This window comes from Neodiprion virginianus, chromosome 7 (assembly GCF_021901495.1).
Source record: "Neodiprion virginianus isolate iyNeoVirg1 chromosome 7, iyNeoVirg1.1, whole genome shotgun sequence".
Classification (NCBI taxonomy): Eukaryota; Metazoa; Arthropoda; class Insecta; order Hymenoptera; family Diprionidae; genus Neodiprion; species Neodiprion virginianus.
Window position 1 is genome coordinate 2,201,495 of NC_060883.1, and position 22,868 is coordinate 2,224,362.

Genomic DNA, 22,868 nt, shown 5'->3' on the forward strand with positions numbered 1-22,868 from the left:
TGCGATTGTTGTTGCATCGTGATATTGTGTACACGTTATGATAATTTTTGGGGACGGGGGGTTGGTTACGTAGGTAGCTACAAGGAGATATAGCTCGAACAGAAGAGAAGCGGGAGAATGGCTTATACATCACAAACTTGAGAACAAAGAGGAGGACGTGAGGTCGCGAAGCGAATCCGCCGCTGGCGTCGGGTAGCGTCGAAACTTTACCTATTTGTTAAGTCTTACTTGCTAAACTGTCTCGGACAGAAGGGGCGGTGGAGGGGAGGTGAGGTAGAAGGAGAGAGAGAGAGAGAGGAGAGAGACAGGGTATCGAACAGCGTTATCGTGTCTACAATTTTCCATAAACCCGAGAAGTTAACCCCGTGCAATTCCTCGAGATTCCATGACCAAAATCAAAACGCAAAGTGAAACACGATGACGTTACAAAATTATCCGTCATTGTCGCAGCGCCACGTGTGTGTATTACACTTAACGTACGTATCGAAGCCCACACACCGGTCGCCTAATGACGCTTGCCCAACTTTCGCAAATACGCCTCGCAGATTTACGGAGGCTAAGACAAAACTATGCGCACCCTTAAAATCATCCCCTTCCATAGACGAACGAAGCATCGAGCATTAAAGCCTTGCAGGCTTGCGGTTCGGCGAAACTAATTTTCGATGCCACTTCACCGGGTGATCCCAGTTTTTATTCCCGAAAAAATTAGGGGCTGAAATGTAAGAAAAACAGGCTTTTGATACGCCGGCTAGCGAAACAGTTATTTGCTACCTTCTTTGAGTGCATTGTGATCTATTTGATCGAAAAATTTTAAAGATTCCAAAAATTGAGAATAAAAATTTTCAGACTCTTTGAGAGGTTGTCCTAACCTAACCTAACCAAACGATCGAGTTTCTACGGGGGAAAAATTGATGGATTCGAGAAAAAAAAAAAATTGCAACTTTCACGTTTTTTGTTGTTCATAAGAAACCGGGACTTTGCGATGTTTCAAAATTGGTACACCCGGTAGACGTCCGGGTATGATGCACACGTGTAAAGACGGTTCGGGGATAGGGAAGAACTTTTTCGCACCCTCATGCATGTCGTGCGGCGGCTACGCGGAAGTCGCGAACTTGAGGCGAGGCTGATCCTCGACTTTTGGATAGCGCAAGCGCACAATCTCGTGAAGAGAAGGAGGAAGAAGAGGAGGCAGAGAAGGAAGAGGATGAGGATGAGGATGAGGAGGAGGAGGAGGAGGAGGAGGGAAATTCATTGTGACGACAATATATCGCCTTGGGCCGCCCATTGGCGAAGGTCTCCTCTCTGTCTTTATCTCTGACTCGCTTCGTCTCTTGATCATCGGTGCGCGGAGCGGGAAAAGCTCGAAAGAAGAAATAAAGAGCAAGGAAAATTTCGAAAAATTGTCCATCCAAACACTCGGCCGTACATAGTCGATCAATTTTCAAAAACACGGCGATGAAACTCAGTCTCAACGTGAAAGAGGCAAAAAAAAAAAGGCATCGAAACACCAAGATTTTAATCGAACACGTCAAAACTCTAGTGAACATACTACAGAAAATTCAATTTGTTCAATTCGGATAAAAATAGCTTGATTTGCTTGGCGACTCTTAAAAAAAAAAAAAAAACAACCGAAAGAATATATTTTTTTTTCACTCCTAGCCTAAATATCTTTGATCAATTTCAGAACAACCGGCGAGTTCTAATTTTAATACTAATTTTGTTTGCTTTCTTTTTTTTTTCAGAGAGCAGATAATCACCGACACTGTCGACTACTACATTAACGCGTGAGTAAAAAATATTCATATTTCAAGAACTTTGTATGATTTTAGAAAAAAAAAAAATCAACCGTAATAAAAACAGTCCGACAGTTTCCGAAATAATTGATGTATAAATTGCGAAGCCTTGATCTCGCATGTTTTGTGAATAAAAACAATTTGCACGTTGTCGAAATGTCGGATAAAAATTGATCGGCAAAAAAATGCAGTTACTCGAAAAATCGTCGGTCGAATAAAGCGGGGGTGAAAATGTAGCGATATCGGTTATCTCTCTCGAGAATCGAAAGCGTCGGTGGCTACGCCACTGCGGATTGGCGACAATGTAGCGCCGCGAGGGTCGCGGGGGGCGTTCTAAGGTACATAATCATGCTTGCTGATTCCTTCCCTAATAAAAGTCTCACTGTCAGCGTCCCGACGGGGTGGTTTTCCCCGTTGTATGCAACCGACGACGTGTGCATCGTCGAAGGCTGGCTGCATGCAGTGCCGGTATCAGTGCAGGTATCCGGGCTCGCGGCGCGAAGGGAGGGAGATAGGCGTCTGCTGGGGGTGGAGGGTTGAGGAGGGGGGTGGAAAACAGGTCAGAAAATTCATCGCGACGCTGCATCTGCACGGTTGCAGTTTTTTAATCCTCCGATGCACGCCAAGAATCTATCAACCACCCGACGACTCCACCTTCTGTGCATCGAGTCACCCCTCACCCCCTTCGCCGATCTAAAGTCTTCCTCCAGCTTTCGTATATCTGCATCTGTGTTGAGCGAGGAGTACGTGAACCGTGAAACGAACCACGCGTGATTCTTCAATGTTATTCTAGATATCGGTAGAGAAATTGGATTCGAGATTCATCGGGGGTGAAGTTACAAAAGCAGACATTTTTGCTTTTTCTCTTTTTTCTCAATCAATCTTTTGCCAAAAATTATCCCACGCGCGACTGATTTTAAAACGCTTACCTTCGTTTTGACGAAAAAGAAATTTGTTGTTTTAACCATTTTTTACCGAACAAATAGTCAAAGTTTTTATTTTAAGCCAAAGATTAAAGAATAAAAATTTTCGATAATCTCGACAATACCTTACGATACAACAAGCTTGCGGTAATACTGGAAAATTGAATTTCGTTTCATCGTCAAGTTAATCGGCGATTCGTGAATTCGGTAAAACTAAGCACCGCTCTCTTTAAAATCGGCAATGAATTTCAGTCCCCAATGACGAGCGATCACTTCCTCAACCTTGAATAATCAATTCCCGTACCATAAAGGCCGTCAAACGGTGTATCAAAACTGTTTGCGGTGGGGGAGGCGGACGGACGCGGGGGTTGAAAGGCAGGGTGAATTAAATTCCGTTAGAAGTACACGGAAGACGATCAAAGGGGCGCATAATAGAAGGTATCCATCTAGGCCTCCCCGCTACACCCAATTTTTATTACCGCTATAAGATCCTCGATTTCACGCTTCCATGGCTCGCGTGTCAAAAGTGTTTCTCTTTCGGCGATCCATTATCTAATGGGGGATGAAAAATGGTCGAGAAGCAAGGCTGAGAGCGGCATATTGGGTCCTCGAGGAATTACATCGGGCCCTCCGCATCCGGCCCAATTTCGGGGCCCGTGCGCCCCCCACCCTCCCTCCCTCTCTCTCGATGATATAACGGGACTACAAGAGGATTTCCTACGCTCGCATCGGGCCTCGCGATTATTATTTTCTCGGGGCCGCCGGGTTTTGCGGGTGAGAAACAACGGTCCCGCAACATATGTCGAATGATGCTTCACTTTCCCGCATCTAGATCTGTTATTAGGAGTAAAGGGAGGGGGGGGGGGGGGAGCCCCGTTTTCGCCTTTTGTCGGAGCCCCGAAAATTCACCTAGGACCTTTTTCAACAATCCTCGGCACGTGGGTGGAAGAAGCCCCCTCCCCCCGACATCTGGCGCCCCTCGAGATCCCCACGCTCTAGATCACCGCCTTTAAATGCCCGTCCGAACGAACACCTTGAGTTCCTCTCTCTTCTTCACCGAGGATTTTCACGGGCACCGAAACCTGTCTTTAAAACGCGATGAACCCGCAGCAATTCTTCGGCTCTTTAAAACCGGCTACAACCATTTTTTGTCTCCTCCCATCTTATTCTTGAGGGCAAGTCGTTGTTGTTTTTTCAACATTTTTTATTTACGTTCCGTCTCGATGATTCGCTTGTTTATTGGAGTAATCATTTCCTCTTTTGTCGGCTGTACCCTATTTTTTTTTTGTTATCTTTATCTTTTTCTCTTTCTTTTTTGCATGATCTTTAATTTAGTTTTCGTTTCGGATTTATTTTCACTCTAAAAAAAAAAAAAGAAGAAAATAGCTACACTTTCACCCGGAGTTGGGAAACTTTTCAACTCTAATTTCCACGGATAGAAAAATTTAAGAATTTGTAACTTGCAAAAAAAAAAAAAAAAAAGTACCAAAGAAATCTGGTGGTCAGCATAAATTATTCGTAAGTAGAAGAGATTTGATTAACATTGAAATACTTATATCAGATCCACCGTAAATAAGTATCAGAATTGTCGTTCACTGTATAAATTCTTATATATGTAGAAATGTTTCATATTATTTATAATACGTTCGATATATCGCAAGAAAACGACAAAAGTTTCAACGGTATAACGTATAATTTACATTAACGCGATTGTATACAAAAGTAGAAACTTACATTACATATTTCAAAGCAATAAAAACTTACGATGCGATCGATACACGGTACATAAATCGTATATCGTACATTTACCCGATAGTATGTACGATATTATACACGTAATTTGAGTTAGATTTAACGTCTTACTTCTCCTTTTACTTCCATCATTTCCGCTCCTAAAATTTGAGAAAGGAACAACTTTCACAGTACCGTACCTATGTTATAGTTGAAAGTTGACAAATTGGCTCGGTAATTGAGAGAACCTTGTATATAAACACACAATGGTGTACAAGAAGAGCAAATAAGGGCGAAGAATAAGGATAAGAGTGAAAAGATGAGGGAAGAAAAGTGTCGAGCACAATAAGTATAGATCCTCCTCCACCACCTCTCGGATTATTATCGACAGGGGCCGAAAAGTGCATCGCGTAGGCGCCCATTAGGGGATAATTGATCGTTTAACTGCGAGAAAGCCCGGATTGACCGGAAGTCTGACGGCTCTGGTGCAGATTTTCATAGCAGCGTAGCCGGTGTTTAGGAAAAGGAGATTTACAATCCTCGTTTTATTCTTCCTCCTTTGGTAGGCGTTGCTTGTTATTGCCGTGAAAAGGCTCCACGATCTCTTTGCCAGCCTACTTCCATTATTGACGAGGTCTCGGAACGGTTAAACCACTCCGTTAAACTCCGCCTGTTTGCGAATTAGACTGTAATAGAATTTTGAGGATACAAGCCCGCGGCTATTAGCCCCTCGTTAAAATCGCCTGATCCTCGTCTCGTGTGTCTAGGTCAGTTATTACGTGGATATTAATTCTGCTCTGAAATTTTTCATCGGGTAACGTAAGAATTTTAAATATCATAGAATCGATGGAACAATTCTACGAGTAAATGGAATAAAGTGAATATGAAATGGTAACCGTCGTAGTTTCGAGGCTTTTTTGATAGTCATATTTTCAGATTTGATCAACGAAAAGAAATTTTTTTATCATTTTACATCATATTACGGAGATGACGTTTAAATATATCGTTACACTTTTAGATTCTAGCGAAAATGTGACGATTAGAATGAAACTTTCGGACAGAATTTCCCTTTTTCTTATCCTCTGGACGAGGAATAAATTCGAAAGAAAAAATGATCTCGGATTTATGATTTTTCAAATTTCATTGCAATAAAATTCAGGAGGATGAAAACATAACTTATCAAAATTTGAGCACATGAATTTCTTACCTCCAACCGAATTCAATGAATTAATGAATTGCTGGCTTTAATTACAGTCGGTATTATTGAAAACTTTAACAATCTCAATTGAAAACAAAAACAAACCTGAGAAGATCGTTTCATTTCAACGATCAATCGGATATTCATACATAGAGCCCGGATGAGCATGTGTTAAAAATTACAAAATATGTAGATACAACATAGACCTAAGAAATTAAAATATGTAGTAAAAAAAAAAAAGTATGGAAAGTAGAAACTGCGTTTACCGATTCCGAACATCATGCTTTATATAGAAAACCAAACGAGGAATGAAAATGATTTGAATAAAAAATGTGTAGGCATTCAGATCCTAAATCTCTAAAATCGTGTGACATTCGTCTGGACGAAAAAAAAAGAAATGCTCGAAAAATTTAATCAAAAAACAAGAAAAATTGTGAAAAAATGAGTAAGCGTCGAGTCTCGTCTCTCGTTTACCCTCTCGTACGCCTTCTGGGTCTTCTGGGTGTCGGGGGGTTGAATGAAGGAGGGGGGCTATAAAAGTAGGAGCACGAGCCGAGCCGGTGTGGTGCCGGGTGGTGCAGCTGCGGACGCGTGCGGCTCGGCGCCCCTTGCAGGAGTTTTATTTTACCTTTAGGTGCCTTATGGGGCCTGTTTGGGGGTCCGATCCCCCGTCCACCGTTCCCCGCCGACGACGGCACCAGGTACCTACCCACCTTCCTCGGCGAAACTGGCCCCCTTCAAGTTTTTCCCCCCGTCGCCGTGTGTGCGTCCGGACACTTACGACGGCTCCCCCCGTCAGCGTCGACGAACGCGTCATGCTTCACGGGCGCCCCATCTGCCCCCCCTAACCAGTGTGTGACGTCAGGTATGACGCCGAGTCGACGAAGTCCGTGCGTACGATCGAGAAACCGGCGCCAGCAATGCGAGTCGCAGAATTTTTACGAACGCGGATACCCGATGAGGATATTGTAATTTGGACGATATTTCGGAGGTGAAATCGGTTGCAGATCGGTTGGGAATCTGTTTTGGATATCACGATGATCGTATGTTGTAAATAATGGTAGAAATGATCGGGGAATTGTTAATTGAATCTCTCGAAGATCGGTTGGAAATCGAGGCTGGATCTACCGATCGTTTTGAAAACTGATTGATGAGGTTATTGAATCTTGGAAAAATAAAGACTAAACCAAAAGATCGGTTTTGAGATCGTAAAGATGTTGAACTTCAAGATCGTATTTAATTGAATTAAAATTTTCTCAGATCTAGAGAGAATTATTAATTTAATTTCAACGATTTTAAAAATATTCTAGAAAAATCTAGATAAAATGAATCGTTAACAAAATCCAGATCAATGTTTTATACAACAGAGCTGAATATTACGTAAATCTGAAATTCAGAGAAATATTTCACAAGACGTAGACCGATACCAAACGATCGTAAAAGAAATCAGTATGAATTAAAAAATCACCTAACCATAGTTTCTGGAAGCAGTATCGACCGAATGCCCATTAAAAATCTAATTCCTGCGAGTAGTGATTGAGAAAAAATGAAGCATCGCGTCAGGCTTGATAAAGAAAAGAAGAAGAATGAGCTAGAATAGAATTTTCTGATCTATATTTTAAGTCGAGGGGAGCGATGACATACATCGATAAAAAAAAAAAAAAACGAAACAGACTGTGCAGTCTCGGGAGGTGAGGGTGGGAAGAAGGAATGAGGAGACGGTTAACAGGATGTTTGCTATCTCGCGACGACCGTTGCGGTCCGACCCCCCGGCTGTGTAACCGGTCGTCTTAATCTTGAAGAAGATCTTTGCCTTGCACGGTGGTACGATTAGATCGGTTTCTGTGTGAAAGAAACGGTGACTTTTTAAATGTGTAACTTCAGATACGAGAGGCGTCGCAAATAACGCTGCTTTCTGTATTTTCCCGGCGGGAGACGTGTTTTTTTTTTTTTTACCGATATGAATTTTTCGAAATCGGCGATCTGAGAACCGAAAGAGGGGTAAAGGAGCAATAAATGGGTGTGAAAAAAAAAAAAAAAAAAAATTGACCAGCGTCGAATTAATCTTCTGGGCGTCGTCGAGGCGCTGGAAGAGGAGGCGGTGAGGGCAATTTATGTTTCTCGTCGTTATCCGGGAGGCGTATTTTATATCTCGTAAATTAATACGCAGTCACTCGCGCTGCTAGCTGGGTTATGTCGTTATTTCAACACTTGGAGAAACGGCGTGCGAGCCTGAACGCGTATATGTTACAACATTACGCGTAATACTAATTCTTTATCGTAAAGTGGCATGCGAGAGAGAGAGAGGAAGAGAGACGGAGACGGAATCCTTTTAGATGATACGGAGGAAGAGCGAGAGGCAGCTAATTACGGGGGCGGTGTAGACAGAAACCGCCGGAATACGAATGTGTGCGACCGTGTGTGTGAAGATATCGCCTCATCGATACTTTGACCCAAAAAAAAAAAAAAACAAAACGGGATCGCTCTGTCCGCAGACTGGGAGGCTCCACGTTGGGAAATTTTTAGATCTCGGAGAACTGAGTTTGTTAATATTGTTATTATTATTGTACTTAATTGCACTGTAAAACGACGATCAATTTCTAAGTAATTAGGTATATATAAGTGGGACAAGAAAAGAAACTTTTTCAAAAAGTTGGAAATTTCGAAAACAGTGTTAATAAATTGACGGTTTCATCTGTATTCTGCTTTCTTACAGACACTTGTGAATCAATATTTTAAAGGAGGTTTTATATTTTTCATATTAACGGAAATAAATGTTACCAATCACTTTCTCAGTACTTCAAAAGAAATTAATGAAATACAAAATTGACCATACGATTAGATTTATTAATTTTGACCATGCAATTGGCGTATGTAATTGTGACTTCAATGTTACAAAAGTTTTTCCTGAAAGTCGTCGGAAAACCGATAATTCGATACTTTTGATCGGAATGAAATCTTAACAACGATATTCTGTTGAATCAGACCCATAATGAGGCTGAAGAATTTTCGTAAACCAATCTAATTTAACCTGAAACGTGAAAATATGGTCCCAACTCGAACTGACCTAAATTCAAATTCAAAAATCATTGAATATAAAATGCGTCGACCGTCTTGAATGACAGAATTGAGGAACCAACGTGAAATATTCTCGAAACCCAACCCGATTTAACTTCAAACGTGACGATATGGTTTGAACTCGATCTGACCTAACCTCAAATTCGAAAATCATTGAAAAAAAAGCGTCTACCGCCTCTGAGGAAAAAATTTTAGAACCAGCGTCGATCGTCGATATCGCAACGTGCGGTACGCAGGGTACGCAGGGTGGGCATTAGGTGGAGGAAAAGGGGGGCCCCCTTGCCTCGTGACGATGCGAAGCGTCGCGGCACACGTCACGGAACATCTGCCGGTAGCGCGTGCCCCCTTTCTTTTCCCCTTAAGCAGGGAGCATCGTGACGGGGGCTGAGGGTTAGCTCGCCTCGTCGCATAGGTGAAACGCCTAGGAGGGCGAAGCCAAAACGCGTGAGACAAAGACGCGGGCACCTATGACGTACGCGAGGGCCCTGCAGCTGCCGGGTATGACGTGATCCTGGGTCTTGCGCCCCTCTTTCGATTCCCTTTCGATTTCTGGCTCGCTTTATGCCTCGGGCCCCGAACGGGGGACGGCGCGCGCCGTCTATGAAAGAAAGAATTAGCCGCTGCAGCCGAGGGGCCCCGTGCCCTTCCTCATCCCCCCCCCGTCCACCCTTCGAGATGGATTTACGGGGGGTGAACCGCGTCCGACGAGCTCCGGGAAAACCCCGCTTAGCGAATCTCGAGTCTAGACGACCGCGCGAGCCGATCGAAATCCTCAATCACTTTATCCTAACCTCAATCTTGGCCTTGATTTACGAACCGCAGGTGTCGCTTTAGCCTGGAAAAATTCAGGTGCTTGTTTAACCATGGCGTGATCTTGAAGGCGGAATTTTTAAGACCGATTCGGATCGATCAGGATCAGTTTTTGACAGAGGCTCGACAGTTTACAAATATTGACAAAATTCAACACGATACTTATCCTGTAAGCTAATCTCGAAACAACTTGAGAGAATTCGAAACATGTTTCCAAGGATTTGAGAACTGTATTCAGATAATTCGAAATTGATTGCTTACGGTCTCTTTAACACACACTTATAACGACAAGATATCTCGAACTGTTTGAAATACTTCAAACAGATTCGATCGTGATTTTGACCAGTCTTATACCAATCTAACCACCCCTAAAAAGGGTGGTTGTAAAAAAGGGATAGAGAAAGGTTCTAATGAAAGCCGGCCGTCCGACTTGGCCTGAAAAAGCCGTCTAGGCCTATGGCGATGTACCTGAACGAAGCCAAACCTGCTGGAAGGCAAGGCCGTTTTGCATACCAACCCTTGCTCGTGCTGGAGAAGAAGATGACGAGAATTTTAATGGGATCCGGATCCAACCGGAACTGCAGCCTGCAGCATGCAGCCTGCCGTGCAGAGTTTCGGGGACGCCTTTTCTCGCTTCGGTTTCGACTCCTGCAGAAGCCACCCCTGATAGTCAGGTCAAATTTAACCCCAATAGAAGCGCGCGGCACGCGCAATTTCGAAACAATCGAGGGCACCCAACTGCGCGAATTAACTCTGACATATTCGAAAAATGTAATCGAAATCATTTCCACAAAAATGAACAATAACGATTTCGAAAATATAGTTCAAATTTTATTTAATCTCGTGAGGTAAATTTTATCCTACAGAGATTAAAAAAAAAAAAGATATCGTGTGAAGAGCTTCGTTCAAATTATTCGATTACAAAAATTGAGATTCGTTTTGTAGAAAAATTAAATAAATTTATTTATTTCTTTGACAAAATATTAACTCACACTGAAACATTGTTATTTCAAAATTAATTTCACTAAGATAAAATCGTATTTTCGTCATTTTATCTCAAAGGGTTGCGCGCTCGATAACAATTTTTCCAATTTTCGTTATACACTCTCATCCTTCAACCGATAAAGTGTGTTATCTGTTATATGAAAAACTATTAAATTTAATCAAAGCAATTCACGAAGTGCTTTCACGATTGCTTTTCAAAATTTAATTACTTCAATCTCGTTTCGACGAATTCTCGTTTTTGCATGCAGTAAGCACTTGAATTTTCAAGTAAGAATTTCGTCACTTAGTCTGTGTGAAACTTGTGAATCGCTAGTCAAATCACGGGACACAATCGCTTGCGATAATTAGCGGTAATAAATTTTATCCACTCTCCGATAATGTGATTTTTTGTTTGGTTTTTTCTTCCTTCTCTCTCTCATCTCTTTTGAGTAAATATTGTTGAAGAATGGACGCGACGGGAATAATTATTGCAACGATTATCGGGAATTTCGTTACTATCGTCGATTAAAATTTTGTACCTACGAACAGATGCAGCGTGTCTCCGAAACTTGGAGACACACGGCGCCAAGGCGTACCTGGAGAATTTGGATTGAATAGCAAAGTTTATCCGTGAAGGGGAAGGGGGTTATTTTGAATATTGAAAGACGAGGCGCGTCCATAGAGATCGGTGAAACCCTTGCAATTTCGGATTGGCGCATCTGTCCCTCGTGTTATACCGATGGAAAAGGGTTTTTCGAAAATACAGATGTTTCGATTCACGCGCGAGCCGCACCTTCTTATGCAGCCGGTAATATAACCCGAATACGGAAACTAAGAGATGCGGGAAAAGAGAGAAGAAAGCCGAGCTAGCAAAGAGAGAATAGAAAAAGGGGGAGAAAGGCAACCGGGTCCATTCGAGTGGAGCAAAATTTTCAATTTCTTCTTTCACACACCCGGGGATGCAAAGAAATCGGGAAAATTCAAACTCTCAAGATCTTTCCGAGAACCGCAATCCAGGGTTACTTCAATGCCGATGACGATACTTCATGGGGTTAAAACGCCATGAAACCAGACACACACGTACACGTATAGATATGCGATACGTTGTGTGTAATAGGAAAAATTAATACACCTGCCTTCAATCTTTTTTTTTTTTTTTATCCTGATTTTTCTATCTTCTCTTTCTTTCTCTTATTTGCGTTCAGTTTCTTTCAAAATTATAAATTTACGGCACAAAATTGTGAATTTTTCGATGACTAAAACCAATAGCTGGAAGGTTAGCGACGACAAATAAATTTTTCGGGAATTTTACAACCAAGAATCAAAGAGATACAACGAAAAAAGGTCAATAATTTGGACAGGGTCAATAACTGGTTCACTCACCTTACTTAGTTGGAATAAAAATGTGACAAGAACCGAATTTCAAATTGATTTTCAACCGTGGATTGAAATCCAAAAATCGTTCTATAAATTCGTTCGAAGTTTTTAGTGCCAAATGCGGTGTAAAAAAAAAAAACTAAAAATAGATCCGAATCTTCACGTTCCTGCACTTCAACATTAAGTTATCCGCACTCGCGGTTGGTATTTTATTATTAATAATTACGAATTTCGCTCCGACCGAGCGTCATTTTTCCAGCAGGTCAAGTCCTTCGTTTTTCATCCTAGCGGACGGTCCAAGCTGCCGGGCGATCAATGAATTGAAACGTCCGTCTGTCCTTGTTTTTTTCATTTTTTGGTCAGCCCGCTCCGTCCTTCTCTCCACACATTCGCACTGATGCTGCGCCGGCAGCCCGGCCGTTCGGTCTCTCCTCTCCTCTCCTCCTCTCGAGAGCGAGAGAGAGAGAGAGAGAGAGAGGAAGAGGATGGCTGGTGCTAGTCGGTGGCCTCTGCATCTCGTCTCCCTCTCTCTCCCTCTCCACGGTTCATCTACCGCTCCTCTTTTTTAATTCCTTTTTTGACTCGATTTCCCTCCCCTTCTCCCTCCCGCCTTTCTCTCTCTCTCTCTCTCTCTCTCTCTCTCTCTCTCTCTCTCTCTCTCTCGCTCGGGAATTCCCCCGCCGTCGCTCGCGTGGCGCACTGCACGTTATCCCGATGCGTGGACGCAGAACGCCAAACATGCACACGGCCGACTCGAATCTCAATCACGCCTGCACGTGTACGTGCGGGGAGATAAATCTGACCGCCACCCATCTGCAACGGGTCCTGGACCCCGAGCCTTTCGCGATCTCCGCACACAGTACGGTTTCGAAAACGTTTTAATCAGGTTCCTTTTCAAAAGCCGTAACTGGACTTCGTTCAAGCTTTTTCTTCAGAGAAAAATAAGGAATTTAAATTGTTCGGGAAGATATCAATGATTCGAATCGCAAGATTAAAAGCTCGGAAGCTACTTCAAGGATCTCGGACACTTTGAAAAGTTTGATAGAAACGTCAAATGATTAATTTTTTTTTTTTTTTGTCAAAGATAATCGTCAATTTCGCATCGTTGAATACGATGATTTGGAAAAGACAAAAAAGGTACCGTCACCTTTTACGAATACAATGAAAGCCTTTTTTCTGATAAACCGTAGGAGAAACGGGAATTAGTAAAATGAGACCAGTGATGCAGGACTTTGGTAGAAATGCAAATGGAAGTAAACTGTTCCTTCGCGATCTCGAATCGTTGAAATGTTATATTATGAGTTAAATCCGGTGCTGGCATCTGCTGATAAAACAAGAACAGCGAGAGAACGATATCGAGACTTCCTCCTCACTTTTTTCCTTCATCGATATCGAGTTGCAATAAGAAATAGATTAGGTACCTAGTCATTTTCGTGGAATACGATAAGATTGGAATGCGGAATGTTGATTCGTTTCTCTTTCTCCTGGGTTTTTTTCACAGTTCATTGTTTCATTCGAGCTCACGGAAGACGGTGATGATGAATTACCGTGCGTAATCTAACAGGAAATACGATTTGCTCGAAGTTTTTATTGCACGAAAAGGCGCTGCAGCACGGCAGTTGGAAATGGTTGAAATTACAAAAATTCTAACAGGACTTGTATACCTTTTTTTGGAATTAACAGCTAACTGCTATTATCTCCCGCTGTGAGAGGAGCCGAGTCGGAGTGCAGGTTGAATTTTCCACCCTGTCAAAAATGAAAATTTTCTTCGTCTTTTCACCCCGACCCGGAAGAGGAAGAACGAGAGCCAGGCGGCACGCGTGCTTGGAATAATCGTCAGTCACGGACTATCGAGTGGATCGTAGAGAGGCGAAAACCGGTCGAAGACGTCGCGATTGTAAAAGCCCAGCTGCCCTGCGTGGCCGTCGCGTCTCAAATCGACCAGTGATGACTTTGCCAAATTTAACCGTAATTAATCCCCTCGTCGTATATAACGCGAGCTGGCTCGTCTGCCGGGGGAAAGACGCCAGAAAATTAACCGTGGCTAGGCGGTGAATGGGGTGAACAAAAAAGAAAAATGGACTCGGTGTTATATAACCTTATTGTTAGACGGCGGTTGTGTGACACTGATCGCTGTGAAAAAATTGAGGAAAAGGAGAAATCTAACAAGCGTTTGTTGATTATTAATAAAAAAAAAAAAATTAACACGACTCGTTCACTCGGTTCTTTGTTTATGTCCTTTGTTTATTGATTAGCGCATGGTTCACTCACCGTTTTGTTGATATCCTGGCTGTGTATGCAGCGATAAGTCGACAATGATCGAAGAAGATGAATAACGCCTTGTAACCCGGAAGAACCTGATAACAAAAGAGAGAAAATCAGACATTAAACTGCTGTGTAATTTGTAGTTTGCAATAAATGACTGCAAAACAATTTCCCATCCATTTGTGCGTATTTAATTTTTTTCTTTTAGTCTAGATTCGCGACCAGGTTGACGAGAGTAATAAATGAAAAGTTCGTTGAGTGTTGGTCAATATGTATATTTATACAATAGTAAACGACGGAGGAAACGTAGTTTACTATTGTTGTAAATAAACGTATTGACGAACACTCCGTTTATTTGATTTCTTTCATTTTTTTTTTTTATTCTTTACAAAATGACATTGATCCCAGAAACGATATCGTATATATAATAATTGTTTCAAGACAGCGAGAAATAAATCGTCAAAAGCAAAGCGACAAAGACGGGGAAAAAGATACGGGGTTGATTTTATTGTTTCGTTCCTTGAAGGAGAAGGGAACGCGGATACATGTGTATGTATACCGTCCTCGTTTCTCAACGCCTCGACGTTCCAGCAGTGGATACGCGTGGCCGAAAAACGCGATCAAAGTAAGTCGGCGTCGTCCCTTTTCAAAAGAATACAAGATGAAAAATAAGCAACAAACAAAAAATTAAATAAAGATATATAAAAAAAAAAAAAACGCGAAAAGCTGGAGGGAACATGACGTCAGTGACCCGTTCTCGACATCCTTTTTCCAAATAAAAAGATATACAAAAAAACTTTGAAATATCCGTCAACTCTTTCTTGAGAATAACCAATTATGAACAAAATCTGCAATCTATTTATTTTTAATTTTACTGGAAGTTGTTTAACAGAATATATTGTTTTCTTTTTGATTCTGAGATATCCTTGCAGAAAAAGGGGAATGTACTGAATGTTCGAATTGTTTCAAGTACGACGATGTTGATTTATCGTTTAAGCAAGTTGTTCTTTGGTTTTTTTTTTTTTTTTACTTCAAATATTTGGCAACCGATACAATCGCATCCGTCTTGGGTTTGTCGTTTCGTCTGCTCGTTTAACCGCTTCACCTCGCGATACCCACAACCCGTAGATCTTGCCACGCGTAGAAACTTGCCATATAATATAGAGCAGAGAGATATCGGAGGAATTCCGCAAATCAGGATACTCGCCGAGTGTACCAGGATTCACGTGAAACGAGACGAGTCGAGACGAGACGAAACGAGACGAAACGAAAGGTTGGACGATGATAAAAGGCGAAAAGAAGAAAAAAAAAAAACGCGGAAGCTCTTCCCCCTCTTCGGAAAACAAGGAAAACGAAATGGAGAGAAAAAAAAAAAAAAAACCTAGAAAAAAGTTGAAGGCAAAAAAAAAGAAAAAAAAAAAAAAGGACCAGTAGGTAGAGGCAGCCAGCGTCCGAATGGTCGTTGCAGGTTCGTCGCTCGGTCCGGTTTTCGCGTCTGCGAATCCGCGGGGTCGCGAGGGGTGGTGGATTGTAGGGCGGGGGTGGAAGTGGGCGTGGCCAGCTTGTGCAGTTCTCGATCGAGGAAAGAGATGTCCGAGAGGACCAACGGCTGCCGGCTGGACCCGACTCTCTCTCGGGCGGAGGAAGTGAGAGAGAGAGAGGGAGAGGGAGGGTGGGAGTGCAGTGGCAGGGTAAGAGAGTGTGTGTTGCGAATCGCTTCGTGCGTGTGTCCATGATGCACGATACGGGCTCGGGGTAGTCGAGCGAGCGGCGGGAAGAAGGAAGGAAGGCGGGAAGGAAGGGGGTAAAAATCATTGCGCGGTCCGGCCGAGTCTGATCGATGCCTGCGCCCCCTTCCTCCCCCTCCCCCCCGACATCCCCTTCCGCCTCCCGCTCACTGATCCCTGGGACTCACCGACCACTGACTGGCCAGACAAAAAATTGCCCGAGGTGCAACACGCGCGGCAGCAGCAGCAGCAGCAGCAGCTAGACGACGCTTCATGACCCCGCGTTATATATATGCGCGGGTTTGTGTGCGTGCATGTATGTATATATCATCAGCGTCCAGCCCGCCAATCGATGACGCTCAAAAAACTACCCCCGTGGTCCTGGGGTGGACGGATCGAACGCACGCCAAACTCCCGGGACGCTACCTGGTTCCCGGTTTTAATCATTCCGAGACTTGATGTGCACCCACTGCAGTCATTCGGACCACTAATCATCCCGTCAATCCACCCCGGTCGGTTCAACTGTTTTTTTTTTCACCGTCGAGCGAAGCCCCGCCGGAAAGATCGTCGTGCGATTTTTATCATCGCGATTCTGCTTCCAGTTCTCGAAGTTCACGACTTTATCACGACGGACAGAATTGACAAACCCATGACGGAAATCTTCCTGGCAGTTTTTGAATAACCGTTGCACCGGAGCAACGGTGATCAGCCGGTATCTGCTCCTGCGTGAGGGAGAGGGAGAGGGATGCTGCAACTCTCTGCTGATACGCTTCCGGCAGTGAAAAAGCAGACGCTGAATTGTCGGCGCTGTTCGAGGGTTAACGACCCCTTGAAAGTCTGCCGCGATGCGGAGACAATGCGATCTTCCGAAATAAATCGAAAGTCCCGCGTAACTTTTCCAACTCGTCGGAACGTTTTGCGATGGACGGTTTTATCCACGTGTTTACTAATGGAAATTAAAACACTCGTTCGAAAGGTTCGAAAGTCAACGTCTTCAACGTCTGTTGTAATCTCCAATTTGTTCGTGCAATCTTTGAAAATCGTCTGCACTGGAGACTAGCGACAAAATCCGACGCGACAGGTATATAATACCAGGTGAATGGGCTGTGTTTGGAAACTTGGAAGGGCCTCTTGGAACTTGGTTCAAACTTGTAACGAAGGCGGCGGCGGGTCAACGCGGGGTAGAAACTGACCGTCGTCGAGGTAATGGAACGACGTCACGATGAGCGGGATGGAAGGGGTTCAAAACGGGAGGACGAGATCGAGAGGTGGGGGGGGGGGGGGGGGGGGGGGGGAGAGGTGAAGCTTGGAAGGTTTCAAATCGTGCCTATTTTCAGGAGTTTTTTTTTTTAACGAATTTCAGAGCTTTGTAATTTATAGTTTCCAGAAAAGTTTAGCATTGTTTCATTGAATTTAATAAGTAGCTAACGACTCCTGATATCACCGTCCAACTTGTAACTGATATAAAAATTTTTTCGAGTTAACAAAACTTTTCGAATTCGAGTTTGTAGTTCAATTGTTGAATAAAAAAAAATTTATTTTCAAATTTATACGTCTATGACTGAAATATTTCATTTTTCTACCAAGAAATGGTTGACATAATTTTTATAAAAAAATGTTGGGCTTGATATTCAAAAAATCTAGTCACTGGCTCGAATCGATAAACAACTCTTAAAGACTGTATCAAAATTTCAACACGGACGAATAATTATTGACCGAATATGTGCGCCATGTCACCATTTTGTTATTAATTACAAGTAAAAAAAAAAATTCTACAATGTCGTCCTAACTACAAATAATAAAGTCCTCGAATTGAAATCGTTCCAAGTGTTTTGATATTCTGTAAAAAAAAAAAAAGAAAAGAAAACCAACTCCTAAAAATAGGTATTATTTCAAACCGTCAAAGCTGAATCCCCCCCCTCCTTCACAACGTCGTATCGGGGGTGTAACCCGATTCTTGAAACGTCGTTAAAGTCGCGAGGTCGTCACCTTTCCATAGATAATTTTCAAAGTTTGCAGCGAGCAAACCGTCGCGCTTCGCGATGAAAGAGAAAGAGAAAGATGAGGGATAGGTAAGTGAGTATAAGGCGACGAGTAAAGTGAAGTACGAAGCGCACAGGTGCCCGTGTGGATGGCGGCGAGGAATGCGGCTCAACTACGACTCGACGACCCGTAGTTTAACCATTTTCCTTGAATAGACACGAGGAGGGGGGGCTGGAGGTTGGCGCGAGATACGCCGGGGGATGTTTGGTCCTGGGCGTGAATCGGGCTCCGGTTAAACCGGGGGTCAAAACTTCCCCGAGATTTGTTTAGAACAGATAACAGATGCAGGGGTGTGCGTGTGTCTCGCGGCCCCGACCGGCATGTGCCGCTTTCTTAATGACGGAAGAAATTCTATATCGTACACGCGCATCCGTTTAGGATAAACCGGTAGGATGACGACGACGACGAAGCGACGCCTCGGAACCGCTCGACGTTTTGTTGCAGGCGCGAGTCACCAGGAGCTAAGGACCGCGGGGCGCGTCCCGGAAAAAGTGGAAAAAATACCCGCGAACTCGCGTCATTAACGGGAAACGGCGCTTCGTGTCTCTCCCTACCTACGCTTACGCCCGCTTATACGACTCAGAAACTGTTGATTACTTTTTACATGGTTAGCGAGACGACGAGGAGACTTAGAATAAGGAGAAACACCGATGAACCCAACATGGTCTTAAGGAAGTTGAAACGGCGTTACGCAGCTAATCGAAATTTGATTGATAACTTCAATTCTCTTTCATTCCTCCGCAAGAACACGTGTAAAATGAGCGAAGAATCTCAAATTTTGATTTTTGAATCTGAAATAGGTATTATTAAGATAAGTGTACCGATTATTGACCCTTTTTGTGAATTTCTCGATAACTAAAACCAATTGCTAAAAGGTTAGAGACTACAAATTTATGTATTTTGGTAATTTTATAACTGAGGATCAAAAAGAAACAATAAAAGAAAAAGGTTGACCACTTTGACAGGGTCCAATAACCGGTACACTCACCTTAAGGGGTACTTTTTCTTATCCTTCTACTTTTACCGCAGGTGAAAATGTGTTAAGAATCGAGGGTGTTGCGCAGACGTTCGAAGACAGGGTCTGCCTGCCGGGTATTTAGTGGTTGAACCGGCTCGGCCCGGGTCGAAGTTCCAACTGCAATTTAGCATTTCGTGACTGGGGAGAATCTTGCATTTTTCTTGGTCAAACAAGCTGCATATACGTCTATCACTCCATCACGGAAACGGTATGCACTATACAGATATAGACACCATAGATAGGATATATATAAACTTCAGTGCCACCCTACGATGCACCGTTACCACGTGACGTTATATACCCATGACCAAAAGTACAGAGATCGTTGAATATAGTCCCCTTTTCCCGTAGTTCCCATCTTGATGCTGTACCTAGAGTGCGACGATGACTGAGGAATTTAAAAATTTTCTTTTTATTTTCATTTCTTTTTCAACGCGTCCACTCGAGGCGAGCCGCGGCCACGTTCGGTTGTTAGCCAGCTGGCTAATTTCCAATGCAGGAAGCAAAAACGGAGAGAAAAAAAAAAAAGAAAGAAAGCGCGCAAAATAGAGGGAATCATGAAAGCCCGGGGTCGACCGGTCATTCGATGACCCTCTCTCCGATTATCCGAGCACCGAGAGGGAGTCATCGGCATTCAATGATTTTGCCCCCTTTTTACTGCCGCCGCTGCAGCAATGCCGGCGCGCCTTTCAATGACCGATGCACGGACTGGCCAGCCCAACTCTGTCCGTCTCTCCCCCTGAAATGCTGTTGAAACGAAAGCCGCGCCCGGAGGAAGAGGAAGAGGAAGAGGAAGAGGAGGCGGAGGCGGAGGATGAGGAAGAAGGCTTTTCGATGATTCTCCCGCATAGAATGCACCCTTCCTATACCTTCGTCGCTCCGACTCCCGCGATTGGGGCTCGCCAAGTTGGGTTAGGTTAGGTTGAAACCGGCTCGTTTCGATCCCTTCCCTCCTGTATTTTCAGTGCTTGTTTTCGCGAAGGGAATTCGCGAGATGGGAAAAACGCGAAGCAGGAACGGTAATCGGAATTGAAAAACTATGCCATTTTTTATCCCCTTCAAACTACCCTCATTAATTCTTCATCGCACGTCGTTCTTGATTTTGGTTTGCTATTTTGTGTCGATCATTTTTTCACATGTTTCATCCCGGTATGGAAATAATTAAGAGTGATTTACAAATGATCGTTTATTTCGTTTTAAAACCGATCGAAGTTGATGAGATTTGTCGTTATTGACTAGGGGTGAATTTACCGAATACCCTTATATATTCGTGCAAATTTTTCATCCGGCATATTTTTTTCTTCACCGGAGGATGAAGAAGGGAGATTTTTCGCGTCCTCGTAACCTCGAGCCTGGTCGTCAATAGGGGGGTTGAAAGGGGGCCAGGCAGCCGCAGAGAGTAGGGTGAAGCGAATTTGAGAGCAGGGTAGAGTATCGAGACTGAGAGAGAGAGAGAGAGAGAGAGAGAGAGAGAGAGAGAGAGAGAGAGAGAGAGAGAGAGAGAGAGAGAGAGAGAGTGAAAGAGTGGACGCGGGCGGTAAGTACAAGTCGAAACGCGTGCCTAATTGGTTTTGTTAGATTTGCATTTATCGGCTGTGCGCCAATACAGACAGAAACCTACAAGCCGAAATTCGCAGTACGTACCTACATTGTAGGTGTGATGTGTTCGCCGGGCTTGTAGAGGTAGGACGGGGGGAGGGGGGCAGCCGATCGATTTTTCGAGAAGCCCACCCCCCCCCTCCCGAAACCGTGTGTTAAACACTTGAAAAAAATCTTAATGCGCCTCTGACCCCGTCGGAAGTGGGGGTAGGGACAAAGTTTAAATTGGTCTGAGGCCGCTAGCGCTCCGAGCCTTCTCGGGAAGATACGAAACCGGGTAAAACACGACGTGCGTGTTAACCGAACGGAACACATGCAACGCTTTGATAAGCCTTCAAGCCCAACCTGACCTCACACGTGACTACGATGTAAGCGCCTCGAAATCAACCCCGGAACGCGCTCTTATTTCCATCCCTCTATTCAATCCGATTCGAATTTCCCGCCGTGCGTCGAATAAGCGGAGCTTTTTTCAAGGTCTGTACCCGCTTCTTACTCTCTCAGAGAACGCCGTTCGAACGAGGGAGGGCTGCGAGAATCAGGGGGATGATTTGGTGTGGGGGGCGGGGGGCGGGTAGGGGGAGGGTGGATAAGGGTTGCGGCGACGCCGAGGACGAGGGATCAGCGGGACGTCCGACAGCGCTTGTTTGTTTCTTTATTTGAATTTTATTATCCCATCCACTGTCCTCCCTCCTCCCCCCCCCCCCTCCCTGCCTTACCCTCCGCACCTTCGTCGTCTCACCCCCTCTTCCGAACATCTTTGTTACCGTAATTACCACCGTTTCTCTTATTTTCCCGTTCCGTTGCCTCGATTATTCTCAATTCTCGATCCTCTTATCCTTCGGTCACGAGCGTTGATCTAGCGGCTGGACAGTATAAGGTACTCAAAGTGAACCATCAGGGAATATCTATAACCAGTTTGCTCTACACTTTGTATTCAAGAAAATGAATCGATATACACCGGGTTGGAATTAATTACAAGGAGATTTGGTACAAGCGACTGATTATCAATTAGTTTATAGTCACCATTGATCAATTTTTTGATAATGGCAACCTTAGATCGATTCCGCGTCAGGTCTCAACGTAACCTCATTTTCGCACCAGCATCAAACTATCGCAAAAGTAAGACGAAAATGTAGAACCAGTGACACTATGTGGCGACAAATGCGAGTGAAATTAAAAAAACAAAAAAACGGAAACTGATTGTCATTTCGTAGAACTAGAACCAAATCTATCAGCTATGATGAAGAAAGAAAGAAGACAACAGTTAATTATAACTATAAATTGTACGTTGGCACGTTAATCTTGATAAGGCAATAGTCAACTGGAAGAAAAATTGGGATCTTCAACGCGTCTACGGAATGAAGATGATGATCCGTACAGCACGCGTATCCATCGGAGATGCGGAGTGAAGAAAGCACGGATAGAGAAGTGATGAAGGAAAGAAGGCAGGCTTGAGGGAAGGAAAATTCTTCATAAAAATATCCTCGCGTGTAACACCGGGGTTCTTAACGAGCCGAGAGTTATATAACGTCGTAACGATAATTTACCCACCCCGACGATTCCGCGGTAACATTCATCCGTGTGGAGAAAGCCTGACGCGGTGGGTTTAAATATCTTAATAAAGTGGTAACGGGTTCTGATTCGGTGATCGGGACTCCCTCGCCCATTCCATTCCATTCCATCCCTCCGGCCTCGAGCCTCGACGAACAAGGAGATGGAGAGAGAGAGAGAGAGAGAGAAAGAAAGAGATGTGAGGGTGGCGAAGTCAATGTTGGGAGAAAGAGACGGAGAACGAGAAAGAGCGGAGAGACGACGCAGTCGAAGGAACCCCAGGAGTGCCACCTACCGCGATGAGGAGGGCCACCGCACGTTGCAATGATATTGATTCCAATGCTCCTCACACCACGGGGGTTGCTTGAGGTTCGGGGCCAGTAGGCAGCAACCCCTTACTTTCGCCCCGGCGTGTTCGACTGGTTCCCCTTAATCCCCCTTTCGCGCGTTCTCCGAAACGCCGAAGAGATCCAGGATCCGAACAAGGAACGGATCTCACCGGTCTTCGGCAAGATCTTCGGGGGTGGAAAATGGGGCGGAACGTTGTGCGTTCCTCCTGCACCCTCGACCTTGATTTCACCGCGTCCACGTTTCGTGTATATTCTTCGTGATCCGGTGTAGGGCCTCTCCCTCTCTCTCTCTCTCTCTCTCTCTCTCGTTGGCTCCCCCGCGAAAGAAAGGGAGGCTGCCCGAAGAGAGGGAGGGAGGGAGGGAGGGAGTCAGGGAGACGCGGAGGGATCCCTGATTACTGCGGCTTCCGTCTTTGCGTCT

General features: G+C 44.1%; 1 long non-coding RNA gene across 1 annotated transcript in view; it reads left to right on the forward strand.

Moving 5' to 3' along the window:
* Nucleotides 1–22,868, forward strand: part of LOC124308809 (uncharacterized) — a 65,798-nt gene that overhangs the window by 27,872 nt on the left and 15,058 nt on the right. The window contains exon 3 of the long non-coding RNA XR_006909099.1: nucleotides 1,743–1,784. This is a non-coding gene — a long non-coding RNA (uncharacterized LOC124308809). The remainder of the gene's footprint in view (nucleotides 1–1,742; nucleotides 1,785–22,868) is intronic.